The sequence below is a fragment of the Rhea pennata genome, chromosome 16, assembly GCF_028389875.1.
Source record: "Rhea pennata isolate bPtePen1 chromosome 16, bPtePen1.pri, whole genome shotgun sequence".
NCBI lineage: Eukaryota > Metazoa > Chordata > Aves > Rheiformes > Rheidae > Rhea > Rhea pennata.
This window is the reverse complement of record NC_084678.1, coordinates 6,685,242-6,701,960: the sequence shown is the minus strand read 5'-3', so window position 1 is coordinate 6,701,960 and position 16,719 is coordinate 6,685,242.

Genomic DNA, 16,719 nt, shown 5'->3' with positions numbered 1-16,719 from the left:
GAAGAGAGGCTTTTCTCTCTCCTGCCATGAGCAGCCACATATCAGGTTCCCACCTCTGACCTGAGTTGCTGCTAATTTTGACATCTTTGGGGAGTACCAGGCATTTTAGAAAACCTTCTTGTTGTGAAGAGCACATTGCGAGTGAGCTGGGGACATGGAGCACGGTTATATGTGAGAAGCAGAAAACTACTGAGGAACTAATTCTATCTGAGAAAAGAAGCATGTGGTAGCCACAGATGCAGGAACCAGCCTGAAGCCATGGTAATATTAAGAAGAAGATTTAGGATCTTAAATCAGTAACAGGGGAGACAAATATTTAAACTGGGATTTCCTAAAGAAGAGTTACAATTAAGAGACATTGCACAAGCCCCCTTGCAGTGTGAGGACAGGGAGCGTTTCTCAATCTGGGGAGGCTGTGAAAGGACTTTCATGTATTTATGGTAGTCCTAAGGCTGTATAACGGGGCCAGTTCAGTGGGTGGGAAACAGTCTCACTGGAGCTTTGAACAGAGATGCTTTTGTTCAAGATCTGAAAGTCCGTGCTATGACAACAAGTTTAGTCACAGCTACTCTGTTTTTGCCTGTGATGGCTACAGGAATTGTCTGTAATGTCAGCAAAACAGCAAGATATGACAGTCTAGTTCCTATCCATTCATTTCTGTCCTAACAAGGAACTCACTCCAGGAGCCCAGGTTCTTCTTGTCTACCAAAACCTTGAGCAATAATATCAGTGAGATTATGATAAAGAAATAAATAAAAAAGTCTAATTTATGAAGCAACCCTTTCAAAGCGTTAAACCATTCATAGCTTTATGACTACATATTAATCTGCTCTCATTTATTGCTTTGTAAGGCTATTTTGACAAAAGTTCATTATCAAGACTGCTAAATGCTTTTAAAGCATTGATTGGGGGAATTATTACATCACGGTGATAGACACAGTGTGTTAAGATGGATTGTAAGGCTCGGTCCATCTGAAATTTCCCCCCTTTTAATTGGATCGATCCTCAGAATAAACGAAGTTTAATTGAATTTTGAGGAAAATTGAGCAGTTGTTTTCAAGTCTCTGTCAATATGCATTATTTCAATTACATGATGATAAGCATAGAGAGAGTTTGCAAACAGCCTGATCGGAGGCAGAGGCTCCACACCAGAGAGGCTCTCTGCACACAGCTGGCCTTTACTTTTTCCAAGATGAGCTTCATTTCCCACAAGCAAATCAGCAAGGGCAGGGGCCCTGCTCCTGTAATACAGCCCAAGAAAATATTTCAGAGAAAATTACCCCCCAATACACACCTCTCCATTTTCCCTGCTGTTCCAGTTCCTTGGGCTAGCACTCCTTCCACAAGGTTCCCGTAGTCACTTCCCGACTGAGTGGGACAATTGTTTGTACTCAACCCAAGCTTTTTGTTCAAAGATCTCAAAATGCTTGGAAACATTGACCAAGACATGTTGGTTCAGCAAGCTTTTCTGCAGTGAGATCAAGAAGCAATCATACCTTGCTGTCTCCCCTGCTCCACTGATAGAGATTGCTACCCCCAAACCAAAAGGATACTTGTATCCAGCCTCCACGGCTTGGGTGCAAATTCTAGCATCTCCATTGAAAGTGCTCGTGAAGGCACATTGAAATTAAAGGGTTGGAGTTAGCATCAGAAATGCAAGGCATTTCCAGAACGGCAGCAGCTTCCAGAGCTCATCGTGGGGGACAGCTTCACTGTCTGACACCAGTACAGCTCCACTGAACATACAGGGGTAGGGAAACTGTGGCATCCTTCTGAGACATGCTGGGACAGGATCCCAATACAGTAGGACTTCCCCTTTATAGGAAACAAATGTCTTTAACTTGAGGCCTTAAGCAAATTTATGGCTCCTTGGAAATCTTTCCTCAACTCAGAAATGTTCCCTCCTCCTTCACAAGCACCAAGGCTGGGCAAAAAAATGAGGAAACTATGATCAGAGGAGGAAAAATGCAGCGTCACCTGGGAATGAACAGCGCTGATGTAGCAATGGCGAGTAAAGCATTCCCCTGGCTCTTCATGTGTTGTTTCGAACATCCAATTAGTGGAAATTCTTTACTACATCCTTTTCCTTCTCCCTGTCACGGTTTGGTATCAGCCCTAGTATCCAGAGATGCTCTCCAGAAGGATTGCTTTACCTCCTCCTGCTTTAAGGCTCCCTTACCCAACACAGCTGCAGTGCAAGAGAGGCAATTTAGCTCAGCCACTGTCTTTCTTGTTTTCTTTCATTGACTATTCATACAAAAAAGTAAGACCCTCAGCTAAAGAGCCAATACCCTCTGCATAGTCATAAACCCCCCATTCCTCCTGTAGGCTTCCCCTTTCCCATGCATTTCCCCTAGCCCTGGGCACCCAGGTGACACCCTGCTTCAGCGGGAGCCCTGGCTGCGTTCAGAGGAAGGCACGGGGCAGAGCGTGCTGGCCCCGTGGGCCGAGGGTCAGGACAGAGCCCTCCTGGGTGCCCGGCTGCAGCTGACAGGCTAGGAATAAAGGATGTAGCCGTTGTTACAGATTCGTTAGTTATTCATTGTAACAACGTTGATCCTAATGAATTCATTTGGTATTCATTGGCTGTCACGCACAGTTCTGTAAGTCTTCAGCTCTAATTTAGGACAATTAAAATGAAGTGTTAGCAAGCAATGTTTCCCCTGCATTGCACAATCTATAATATTTTCTTTTTAGGGGAGGGATGCAGACTAACCCGGCTCATGCTGCTGATGTTATCAGAGAGAGAGATCTTACAGCTTGATCCTGCAACGCTTAATGAATTAATACAGCAGATATAATTTTCATGGGTCAGTGTGTTGTGCTGGCCTGCAGATCTGTCTAGATTAGGCCTAGAGAAAGACTAATTGAAAAATACATGTCTTGGTTTGCTTAAAAACAATAAGCAGATATCTACCAGGGAGCAACGCACAAACAAAATGCATAAAAGCCAGCCAGTGATTTGTCATATGCTTCATAGTTCATGTTGTAAATTAGACAATCTTTCATAATCACAGGGACGGGGGAGGGGGCGAACCCAATCAATTTGTCTGTAAAATTCTAAGTCCTTTTGAAAACACAATTGAAATATAATTCCTCTGTGTTTCCCAGTTAATTATCATTTACAATATTTCTGGCATCAAAGCTTTACTAGCATGGAGGGATCATTTCTTCATCACAATACCACTTTCAGGATTCATTTATCTTGTCTTTTAGACTAATTATCCCCAAATTCACCAATAGACTGTCACACTTACATGCTCCAATAAATGTAGTTTTAAATCAGCAGCTTACTTTGCTGCAGTGGTACAAGCTTTCCTGAATTGTGTCTAACTAGAGTCATTCATCTGTGATCACAACACTAAAGGGAGAACAACAACATTAAGGTTTGTATGAATGATCATGCTTATTTATATGCAAATACGTCTGACAAATCAATAATGTATGATTTAGCTGTTCACTGTGTGTTAGTAGAAGTGCCGCCAGTCCCAGGTGGCGGCCTCAAAAGGATCCTCGGCTCTTCCCCCTCCCCGTTTCAGTCCCTCTTCAACCAGCTTCTCTGGTCAAGTGGCTGTAAAATCAGCTGCTTCCTCACCCATGTGCCGTTGCAGAATTAGCAACTGCCCCGGCTGCTGCAGAGGTAATAAAGTTTGGAGAAGCAGATAGGGGCCTGGGGAGGCAGCGGAAAGGGCCTGTGCTGCTGGGATGGAGGTGGCTCCCATGCCTGGGGCATGCTGAGTACTCTGAGGACCACAAGCACCCTGTGCGTGTGGGCCACGTGGGCAAGGGAGCGATGGGCTCCATGAAGGGGTCCTGCAGGTAGCCAGGAACAGAGGCTTGAGCAGAGGAAAGGTGTTCACATGGCACCTTCCAGCTTTCCACTGGCTGGGACCATCACAGGCTCGTTCCTGCAAACTTCAAACCAGTGTGAAGCATAATAATGTCCCATGTGGAGTTAGCTTTGGTCATCCAAGGATCTCACAGTACTTGTATGTCCTGCTCCTTTTTTTCTACTCAGCAAATGCTCAGATCTGCCTTGTTTCACTGCAGAGGCTTGGCCACCCTCCTCTGTCCTTGCTTGGTTCCTGGCAAGCAATTTTATGGCAGAGCATTTCTCTGAAGCCCTGCACAGGACTGCCCCCAAAACGTCAACTCCGTTGTGTTCAGAAATAAAAGGAAAGTCAGTGAATGTGAAATACCAGTGCCATGTGGTGGTACCATGTTCTCCATGTCCTACAAAGACCACATGTTGCCCAAATGCACCATGGTGTGTTTGCACCTGCCTTGGAGACTGCCTGTTCCCAAGAGCACTTTGCATGAGCAAATTGACAGGATCTGAGAGGAAACTGGAACAAGTAAATAGCAGATATCTCTATCTTGTACCTCTGTAAGCATGAATGCTGGGCCAGATGTTGATGTGGTGTAAATGCCTGCATTTCTTCTAGATTGCTTGTGATGGTGGTGACCTGGGCTTTCAGCTAAAGCCAAAAGCTGCTTTGGAGCCAAGAGAAAACCCTTGCCCTTGAGCTGTTGTTATATTTCTTCCCATAACCTTTAGACTGAGAAGGAATTGTGTCCTCCTGGCCAAGGCACACTGGATAGGAAATGCCTCAAGCATGGTGGTTGGTTCAGTTGGCCAGAAATATCTAGATGCTGAGGAGCAATGTAAGAAGTTTTCTTTCTTCTTCCAGACCATCCTGAGCTACTTCCAGCAAAAGATGAGGGTGGCTGGAGAAGACTGTACAGGTTCCCATGTAAAGGATCCTAGCACATCCTGAAACGCCCCACATGTAGCCTCATCTCCCTTCCACTCCTGCTTCCTTCCAGGTAAGCCAAGGCTGCCCTGACTCAGTGACTGTCTACAGCTCCCAGCAGAGCCAGGAGCTGTCTCACTTCTCCAGATACACCCAGGCGCCTCTAGCAGCTCTTGCCTTTGAAGTCATGAACCCGCACAATCCAGCACCTCATTGCTCAGCAAAGCCCCTCTGAGCTCATCCTGTTTGCCATGACAGGTGAAAAGAAGAGCAACCTGAATGAATGCTGTGCTGTACACCCTGTCCCAGGGATAAATTGCTCAGTTACTGCCAGCTTAGGAAATCCTACTCAGAAAGCTGTGAAAGCAGGCGAGAAATCCCAGTGTACACAACGCCAGGGGGACGAGGGGCGGAGTAAGCTTAATGGCCTGCATGAATTGTCAAGCAAACCCTCTGCAGACTTCAGCATCTTCAGTGGCACATTCTTATTCCGACACAGAAGCGACATTTATAGGTCGTAACTCTGAGGAGCAGTTGGTCTCTCTGGCACTATTACACTTAAATGTGAAGGGCTTCATCTGCTGACTATCACAGTGGAAAAGGCAAGTTGAGCAGTTAAAGTAACAGTTCAGGAAGATCCCCCAGGGATGGAATGAACAAAAGAGAATAATCAGGCATTTTCACAACTTGCCCTGTAGTGTATTAGTTTCTGGCAACTAAGCTGCTTTTAGTTTTCCCAGTTTATTTTTAACCAGGTCTACAGAATACTTGGCACATATTCCCATTGCATTTATAATTATAATTGGCTATCCAACTAAAAAGTCTATGGATCTGTGTGGTAGGAAACCTGCTGTGTAGAGGTGCTTGTGTGTGTGCACACATGCACAAACGTGCACATCCGCACACCCCTGCCCTCACACATACAGTCTTAAAAAAGCCAGTCAGAGATTGAATTAGCTTAGAAATGGAGCATCTGCACAAGCAATAATTTCATTACTGGGGAAAGCAGGAAACTGTGTTTCTCAATGAAGCTCAGATTATGAATCCGGTCATTTGCATTGGAATTTTAATAGGTTTGTACAAAAAAGAACTGGCACACATCACTTATTTGAACGTGGTCGAATACAAGTGAGACACTGCATACACTTGGGCACACTCTGGGCAGCGTACAAGGCTGCGGTGTGCGATAAGGCAAGCACCTCCTGTCCTGTGAACGGGAACCGGGTAAAGCTTGGGAGTCTGCAATGCTTGGCTGTTTACTCCACTTAGATACTTGTCACTGGAGTGACTAACTTGGAGATCGAGCAGGAAGAAGGTCATTACTTTAAACAATTTAATATCAGTTCCATGGCCATGCTTTGAGCTAGGTTAGGAATGCTGCCTCTAAAATGGGAAGCTGATCCGTGTGTGTACGGCCCAAGCAAAAGCTGGTGAGTGGAGCTATGTTGTAGCAGTGACAAAATGAAAGCCAAGCCTCTAGGGCTTGGATCAGTCCTCAAACCCAACAAGCAAACCCGTGCTGGACTGAGATTTGAGGTTCTTCCAGTAACGAGGAGCGGAGATTTTATGAGTGGGTCAAGTGCGGACGCTTGGATAAAGCACTATAGGAAAAGCAGCCGTACTTTCCCACATGGGCTGGATTTCAGATGCTGTGCAAGTCCCATTCTCCATAGAGATGAAGTAGCTCTTGCTTTTATGTATCATTTTCCCCTCTCATCAACCCCGGCTGGCTCACGCAGGAGGAATCGGCAGCTGTTGCAATAATTCCGCATTTCGGGCGATGGCACCGTGCCTGCCTGCAATCCTGTCAGGCTGCCGCGGTGGTGCAGGGTGGCCTCCCTACATGCAGAAATGTTCCTCACCCACCTCGGGAAGCATGGAGAATGAGACTACAACTCCCAGCATCCCCAGGAAGAAACAGGATGAGATTTTAAGCCAGGCTTGTTTCTCTTCCCTAACAAATGGCACTTGAAAATTCAATCTCCGATTTGCAGGTTATGCCTTTTGTTTTAATTAGCACTGAAGAAGTTAGCAAGAATGGAAAAAAGCATTCATTTCATCATCTCTGTGAGAGATTTTGTCAGGGATACAGATATACACAGAAAGCAAGCAGCTTAGCTCACATCTCAGCCTGCCTAGGCTTTTCCTGTGGGGTGCTTACTAATATGAAATATTAAAAGTGCCGTGTCCTTTTCTTACCATATTTCTTCATATTCACTGTGGCCACTCAATTGATATGTAAATAAAGTGTACCACCACTCTATAAAATGCAGATACCCTGCATTATTTAAGCTGCGAAGGCAATGCATCATTCGTTATGTGGCTCATTGGGGGAGCCCTGCTGTGTATTTGGCAATAAAGCCTCAGAGCGCCTCATCAGAAACAGCAGTTGGTCCAGGGGAAGTTCATTTATGCATGAAATATTCACAGAGCAACAATGCAAACCTTAAACATCAGTAATTGTTAGATTTCTATTGCCTCTAACTAGTGTCTCTAAATTATTGCAAAAGACCATCCAATTTGCAAATTACATATATTTGTCATGCTCTTGTACCTTTAGTGAACAGACCATAATGGTGATAGCATTTTTAATGTACACAGTCACTGAGCTTCCTTTGGAGAGCTAGCCAAAGACTAGCTCTTTAGTCGAAAGAGCTGGCCAGGTTTCTGGAGAAAGTCCCTGATATAATAACTGACTCATTGCCTGTGATTTTCCCAAATGTTTATCTCCAGCTTTAGTTTATGAAGAAACTTCATCCAAGAGGGCCCTCCCACTCTCTGACTACCTTGGAGAAAATCTGTCTGATCACGTTACTAGAAACATGCAGAGGCCATGGTATGAACAAGGCTAGTGCAGGTTTTTGCTTGGCTTCTGCAATTCAGTCCTCACTGCTAGGAGATAACCTTGCCCAATCATTTTGTAACTGCTGAGGGGAAGTACGTCTGGAAAAATCTGCCTGAGGTCCCATGCTGAAAACCACCAGGCAGACTGAATGCCTCATGTAATCCCCTCAAAGGCTGCAGAGTCACGCCAGGGAAGACTGATACCTGGGGAGAGGTCTGTCTGTGCCACCCTTTGGCATGCTCCGAAATGAGAAAGCAGATAAACAGATCTACTTGCTTGGAGCTGTGCGGGGATTAGCAATGGACGCTGATCCAGGAGTTTGTGAAATGCTCTTTATTTCAAGTTGGGAATTTTTCAACTACCTTTAGTCGTGTAGAGAGTGAAGGCTGCCCGGTAACCACAGCCCTTTTTTCAGGACTGGGGGCTCCTATCTGTGCCTATCATGTGCATGCTGTAACACTCGGCTCCGTGCCGTCTCCCCTTTGACAAGACCAGCCAGAACATGGCCAGTGCTAAGGGACACTCTCTACCAGGAGCCACAGCAAGTGAGAAATTCATTTAATACCTTCGGATTCATTAACGTCCTTCCCTGCAAGACCCAAAATAACAACCAGGAGATCAAAAGGTCAATTAACACTCAGAATCTCTGATCTATCAGCAGATTAATTTCTGAGTTGCTTTATGATCGGGTATTCCCTATAAAAAGTGTAGAAGGAAAGTGCTCAGTCCTTGTCTTTCCACTTCCCAGTTAATGTTTAACAAAAGTCTTTTTATGTGCTCTTCCATTTAATACAGTAATAAAATACAGCATCACCTTTGACAAATCGCTTCCTCCTCACAAAGGAAAGGGCATATTTCCCCAGTTGACAGCATATTGTTTTACCTTTTACACTTTATATATCTTTGGGAATGGAATCTCCTCCATCAGGTTGATAAAACACAATTTCCTTTCTCCAGGTATATTAGTCCCACAGGAGGAGTCAATAGCCCTGCAGAGGACAGAGGAAAAAAGCATCCTTTCTGGTCATGTGAGGCAGGTGGGCGATGCTGGCTTTCTGCATGTCTTGCTATCCCAGAAGGAGCCAATGGCTCTGATGACATTTCCTCCTTCCTCTCAAGTCTCAGAGCAAACTCAATGTGGGGTTCAGTCCACTCTGTATGAAACTAGTTGCTTGATGGACAACCAGCGTGCATGCTTTGGATAGCTTCTTGTGCCATTAGGTAGTGTAGAGTCATCCTAGAAATTGCAGCTGTGGGATTGAAGTTCTCCTGCACAGTGCTTTCGGAGGGAGAGCAACCCCACAGCTGCCAAGTTCACTCCGAGTTCAAAAGATCATAATGCCTTATTTTACAAATGATTGTTTTAAGTTCACCTTGTCTCTATGGCCTTGTCCATGTCAGAGGCGTGAAGAGTAGTGTTACAAGTGTGTGTAAACTCACAGACCAGCACTTTTTCTATCCCCACATCTAGCAACAAGCCTCGCTCAGTTCAGGCTCAAGCCCTCAGCATTATACTTAGAAGAGCAGAGCTTGAGGTATCTGCTGGGGTGAAGGGCTGGAGTCCCTTGACCTCGTCTGCTGCAGACTGTGCAAGTGAGATCTTCACCCTGCACTAAGATCTAAGGTCTCTGTATAGGAAGGAATTACACCCTCATCAATCTGAGCAGGAAAGCAGCTCAGGACTTGAACCTGAGCAGCAAAATGGCACCTTCTGGCGATCTAGCAGGAGAAAACAATAAAAGCTAATTAAAAAAAAAAAAAAAAAAAAAAAAAAAGGATGCTGGAGTTTTTAGTCACTTAACAAAATGAATTTCTTGTACAGGTTCTGAGGCTGGACTCTTTCAAAGGCGATCACTCTTGACTCAAGGTTTCTCTTTGACTTGTTTTATGATGTTTGTTGAAAGTTCAGAAAATTAAATCTTTTGCAGTTTCAGAAAAGCACATGATGGATGTGTTTCGGGATTCAAATCAAGAGAGGGAGAATGCTTCTTTAAATTATTAGTTTGGCTTCTCTCCACCATGCTGCCGCTCTGTTAATTAAACAGTGGACATATGTTAAGGCTGTTTTACAAGCATCTGGAAAGAAAAATTAACATTTTTTATCACTGTCACTGTAATTTCTTAACTGTATGTGTATGTGGACAATATGAAAATTAGTTTCATTTAAAAGTTTGAGTGGCTTGCTTTGATTAAAAGACAGGCAAGATGAGGAAAGGGAAGTCTGATAGATGAAGAAGAATCTGGCCTGGAGAATGGGAGGCATAATATGATGTTTGATGAAACTGGTCAATCAGGGTGGAAATATAATACTGTGCATTTGTATTAAAAGAACCATGTTGTGCATTTCTATTATCCTTTTCAACTTAGTTGTGGATATAGTCTGCAAACAAAAACATCAGCACCCCGTGGAACAGATTTTGGTTGGTCATCATGGGTTACCTGCACTTCTCTGAGTTTTTGTCTTTCCTGCAGTTTGGGACACTCAGAGCACTGGTAAGCAGTCCTGAATGTTGAATCTGGTACTTAAATACAATTATCTGAGACATACTGTTCCTTCTCACAATACTTCTTGCACAAAGTCCCCCCCTTCTGTAAAAGTTTTCTACTAGAAAATGGGGAACTTGAGGGCTAAGCTGCGAAAAATAAAATAATTGTGGCATAGGAACCACGCATGGCCTCATTTGACCACATTCTCTTTCAACCTAGACTTGGAAGCCAAGAGGAAAAAAGGAGAGTGTCAAAATTATTTTCTGAAACTAATAGCTGGCTTCATAAATTGAGCAAGCAGACATCCCTGCTCTGGTCCAGGGTGGGTGAATCTTCTCAGGCTGCACAATGAGCTGCACTATGGAAATTAAACAATATGTTTCTAAATTGACAGATTGGACATGCACCATTTCCAAGATTCCCAGTCCACACTTGCTAATTATAGCAATATGTTGTTTAGCAGTGAAGAACTGTCCAAATCCGAATTTCCCTGAGCAATGAGGTACACTTAACTCCAGCTGGACAGAATAGACCATGCAACAGAACATAACAGGGATTCCTGCCTTTTTCCTGCCATGTCATAGAGAGGGCTGGGAAATTCACAGCCTTTGGGCCAAATCTGGCCCAATTTACCCATATAAACAGGCCTTTGAAATTAACGGGACTATGCCTAAGAATAAGGGTCTGATCCAACAGCCATTAAAAACAATGGCCCTTTCCCAGGTTTCACAAGTCGTTACATCAAGCATAAGGTGAGCAGGATTTGACCATGAGCCTGCAAGGAAAATGAGCAGCAAAATACCTGCATAGAAAATACAGAGTAAGACTTTTTAAAAAATTCTAGCACCTAACTGACTTATTTTGATTCCTTTTCATTTTTCCTCCTTGTAAACCAAAACATGCTCTTCTGGAAACATTTATTTTCAGCCAGAGAAAATTCACAGGCAGAAACTATCAAAGGAGCAGACTGGAGCAGACTGTCATTCATTTATCCATGCTGCCACTCATTGTATTTCCCTTGAAATCCTGCTGAAATCATTAACATGTCTGTAGAAGAAGATATCACCGAGCCCCTCTAGGAGTAGTAGAACTAGATCCTTAACTGCTGTGACACCAGCCAGAAACTAGCGGTCTGGCTAATCCAGAACTACCACTTCTGTTTTCATCTCTCTATAACCCTCACTTTCCCTATCAGTCTTTATACAGCGATAGAAAGAATAACCTATTCATTTATCCCACCAACAAGCCAACTGGGATTTTTGCTCTAAAATGGGTGCTTGTAAGGGCACTGAGTGAATATACCCTAGCCGACTGGTTAACATATGTAACTCGGTCCTGTGTGCATGTTGTTAAAATAATGAATGCAGAAGCCTGAACTGTCAAACGAATTAATCTTGCACTCCTGATGATATCACAAACCACTAGGGCTTCACTCTCACAGGTTGCAATCTCATCAACCCCCCTGCCTATTGATTTATACCTGCAGAATCCATCCTTCTCCCTATCCATTATCCTAAATGCAATGCTAACGTACCAAAGAAAATCTATTTGAGTTCATTTGAATTTTTCTTTTTAGCTCCTGAATTAATGTTTTCTAAAAGGATATCTTAATCAGGCACTTTTCTTTTTTTTTTTTATTAAAAGAAATATTACAAGAATAAAACACCCGCCCTGAAGGTTCAGTCAGCTATGGCAAAATAGTATATTTGGCTGCTGTTATCCCAGTGTGCTTTTTTCCCCTTCAGTGAAATTAGCAATGTGAAATAGATCTAAGAATTTTAACCCTATTTGACCAGTGAGAGTTAACTGATGAACACAGTTAATTTTTTTGATGAATTAGTATTAGGGGGATTGGTGAGTTTTTTTCTTGCCTTCTAATAATATAAAACTGCAAAACTGCAGGTTATGTAATTAGTTGGAATTATACTGTTACAGTGATTAGAGAGAATTGCCTTTTTTTGCTACTATTGAGAGGATGTTTCTGAAAATAAGTCTTTGTATTTCTGCATGAGATAAAAGATGTTACTGCTGTGGTTAGTGCATGGCATCATTGTCAAAGCAAGTGGACAAGAATAAGCTCAAGATTTTGCTGCGAGTTTGTTTCTTCATTACTCACATAAAGTTTTTAATCCTGTCTGGTTTGCAGACTATTGCTTGCATTTCAATCACATTTTAAAATTTCTCTGACACAGAAATTTTACCAATCTCTTTTTCTCCATTTGCTTAATGAAAACTGAGGTTTCTAGGCAGTCATTTATTTCCAGAAATTGGGGCTTCAGTGAAAACGCTATATATTCATCTCACACACATTTTACAAGTGTCATGGGAGTTAGCAAAACGAATTCCCCTGAAATGTTTGTAATATATATAACAAGCTCAAACCTACAAACTGAAAGCTTGAAATTCAGCTTCTCCCAAAAGGTGAAGACAGATACTGAGTGTAATCATTCCCTTTTATGAATAAAAGAAGAGGCAACCGATTTTATCTTAATCACTTTTCTAGTACCCTTAGAAAGGATAAAGTTTACCAGCATCTCAGTGTATGTCTCTATATACATCTGCACTGTATAAATATGTCTATTATACAAATACACGTGCTGTATACTGGCATGTGTGCAGGGGCTCAGCTCACCCGCATGCTCATTCCCTGGTAGTCAAGTCGGATGGAGTGGGGAGGGAGCCAGCTTGCTCACAAAGTGGAGAAACTCAGACCTAAAGCAGGGGGACAGTAAGGCTGCGGGAAATGCAACTGCCTGAAGCTCAAACACTGTCTCGATAGCTCTGTGAATGCAACTAACTCAAATCCTAGGCTAGCAAGAACAACATCGAAGTCATCAAGTGTGGCTGAGCACTCAGATCCTTCAGGGGACTCACTCACTTCAGAAGATTTTCTCTGAGTCACAAGAGAAATCTGGTGGAAAAGCTGTAACTTGAATTGTAGTTGTCCAAATTTTCTGCTAACCACACAGGCCGCCTCCTCCTCCTCCTCATGTGTATCAGGAATAATACAAGAACACTACAGGGATTTGCAAGACAGGTATCTCAGGTACCTCTGCCTAGGTCTAGATAGGAGGTATTTTCAGATTTTGCGTTCTCTGGACTTTAAAGGGCGGACAGTATTCTAGTAGACATTCACCTTCTGCTGTAGTCGTGACTATGCTGAACACATCTCTTTGCATTTGGGACTACGTGAGCTGCCTCCCTTCCCGGCTGCGGTGCCCTGACCGTTACAGTCACAGGCTCGTTGGAAAAGCCGTAGCAGGGGCACATTCCGGTATCCTTAGTTCGTGTTAATGCCCTTGAGGCCTCAGTACAAGAATCTCAGAAGAACGGGAAATGGAAAAGCAGAGGGGAATAATTGCATTTGACTTTCTTTGGGAAGATTTTGAGACAGAAAGGATTATCCTCACTCAGGCTAAAACTACAGCTGGATACAAAACAACCCCAAATTGAAGCATCCCAGAATTCCAGTTTGGCTCCACATTTGCTTAAGTGTGTGTTGGTATAAAGTCTTGTCCAGAGGTTATTGTTAGATGGCGAAGTTGAAAGAATAAAGAATTCTAACAGGAAGAAAAAAAGTCTTCTGTAACTAGTTGGTGAATTTGTGTATATCTCCAGAACAATTTGAATAAAAAGTTTTGTAATGGTTTTAATTAAGACTAGTTTCCATTTTCCTTCAATTTCTTTATAAAGTTCAATCTTTGTTTCTTCAATCTTTGTTTCTAGCTACAGTTTGCTACAAAAACTACTTGTAGGAGTTTGCTCCGCTGGAGATCAGTTCATCTTGAAAGGTCTCTTCCACTGCTGTTGGGGATAACATATCACCTACAGTACTTGTTTCGGCCAAAGCTAGAGTGAGGTGGGGGAAGGGGACAAGTCCAGCTTGAGCTAATGTGTAACACATCTTTCACTTCCAAGTGCTCAGTCCCTTCTGCAACCGTAGGCTGGGAAAAGCATCAGGCATACTTGTAAGGTTTGCAAAATGCTTTCTCCCTGCACAAGAGTCCTTTACTGTCACAGTCTTTGCCTTGCGGGTTAATAAAACCATCCATCACACTTCCCGATGACAGATGTCTAAATGTCCGAATAATACCCGGCATAGAGAGCTATGCATTTTGACAGCCAGAATCAGATTTCATAAGAGATCGAGACAACTCCAGAAGTGAATGGAATGCACAGATGTTAGCAAGCCTGTCCTTCTGATTAAGTTTGCTGCAATGCAGAAGGTATAAATATGTTCAAATGCTCAGAAGGCCATGGGAAATGAGAGACTGCATTTTAGCACCCAGCACTTTTGAGTCCCAGGGTAATCCTGATTTTAAGTACACCTTTTATAGACCAATCTGGCTGAATTGTTCTACAAGTTAAATGAAGCAAAGACTTTGTAGAAGTATTCTGGCAAACAATATAATGTATCACTTAAAGAGCCATAACCAAGCGAGTGGAAAATGCAGCTCTTGTTGCAATTTAAAGCAGACTAACCATAGTTCATATTTAGCATTTCACTGTGGTAAATGAAAATAAATATCAGTAAACAAATAGGCAGTGTACCCCTGTACACTCTGCTAGTCAGAGATCAACATATACTGTTGGGTAACCATCAGCTAGGTGGCTTATAACTGTACTGAGCAGTGTGTTTGCGAGGAACTGGTTGGGAGAAGCAAAAGGTAACTACGGATGTTTTCTGTGTAGTAGCAAACTGGTACAGAGCAACCACAACTCTTTCTTCCAGGGTGAAAGAAGCCTTTATTCCAACAGTCCGGTGCTTCGGTCTTTGGGACAAAGTTATCACACTGGATCTCCTCCGGCAGGGAGGTAGTGGTGAGACTTGGGAACAACTTGATCTGACAGGACCGTCCAAGGACTTTTCAGACTCACAGCTTGCCATGTGGCCTAGCCACGCAACTCCTCGGTCTTCCCTGAGGGTTATAGACCTATGAATTTCACACCTTTTGTATCCCAGTGGCTTCAGCAGGCAAAGCTTCCCACTGATTTTTTTGCAAGGATACGTGACTTGGGAGAAAGTTACCATGCAGAGTTTTGATGATCCAATTTTGTGCCTAATTGGACTGGCAGTCTCTTGGAGCAGAGGCGCACGGTGCACAAGGAGGTCACAGTCCAGCTCTGCCGTAGTATCACAACAGAATAAAAACATATCTGAGAAAGTTTTTCCTGGAAGGAAAATTCCAGTCGAATAGGAGCAGACAATAAATCAGAGATAAGAGAACCTCTCTTCAACACCTGTGATTTATCCATCCATTTCATAGCGGCACTTTGCAACACGTCCTAATCGGTCACTTCCTGGAATCTCAAAAAATTCACGGGGAGGTACAGCTGCTCCGTGTCTCTCAGCGTCCGGCTCTTCCGCGGTGAAAACTGACACCCCAGAGATACAACGTGCTAAACGCCACAACTGCCCGGACTCGGTGGACTGATACCGCACCGGGTGAGCCAGCGTTTGAGAAAGTGCTGCTTTTCAATGACTATTAGCAGGGGAAGTACTGCATTGATTATTCGTGAATCTATAGCTAATTACGTTATTTTAGTCCAAATTATACCAGCAAGGCATAACATTTATGGGACTAGAAATGTCTTCCGAGTGACTGTGCCGGATATTGGAAGTGCTTGCTACTCTAGGTGTCTTAGGGGGTCTCTGCCAAGCTGGTAAATCTGAAATCTCTAATTCATTCAGGACTGAAAAATATGTTAGTCCCCAACGAAGCTTTTGAGGAGATTTTTACACCTGGTATCGGTACAAAAGAGGAATAAATCTGTATTCTCACAAGAAATGAGAACAGGAGTAACTCCTCACAACTGAGGTGTTTGCTTCAGATTTATTCTTTGAAGCACGCACTTTTGCTTTGTTTGCTTAAAAATTGCCACCTGTAGTAGCTGCCAGCCCTTCTTTCTCTGAGTGCGCTGAAAGCTGCCACCCTGAGCTCCACTTTGCTTTCGTTTCCTTTCCCTTTCTTGCAAGCGCTTCGCTTCTCCTCTGCTTTTCCTCCAGAGCTGCCTGGCCGCTTCACCACGCGTTGGGCAGAGATGAACCTTGCATTGCGCTGAAACACCGCGCGGAGCACAGGGCACGCGTGCACGTGTGGCTGTGCGTGCGGGCGTGCACGGCTGAGTCCCGCAGCCATTACCATGCTGCAAGCAGCGATCGTTCCCACTGAACGAGCAGCAACGCTGTCTCCAGCACACGGGGGGTTAAAACTCTAAATCTAAAGTACTCATCTGCAATCTCAATTTGCTCAGAGTCCAGCAGCTGCATTAGTTGAGATAATTCTGTCAGTGAGTGCTGTTTGTACCCAGAACATGCCTGCTAAATTTGTTAAAGAATACCCCAGACTAACGCATCATTACACTCACAAAGTCATCTATCTTTTACTTCAGATTAATTCTTTTTTTTCCCTCTCTCTTCACCTCCTCCATAAATCCTGGTGCACTTAATTAATTTCAGTTCCAATGTAAGGTCCATAATACAGAATTGTTCAAGCAAACACAAAATTAATTATTCTATTTACGGCCTTCTCATTGAAAGGAGCATTTCATCTTTCATAATTACATTTTGGAATGTCCAATTATGAATTCAGACTTCTGCTGCTTTGCATACCATGATTGTACGCAAGTGTC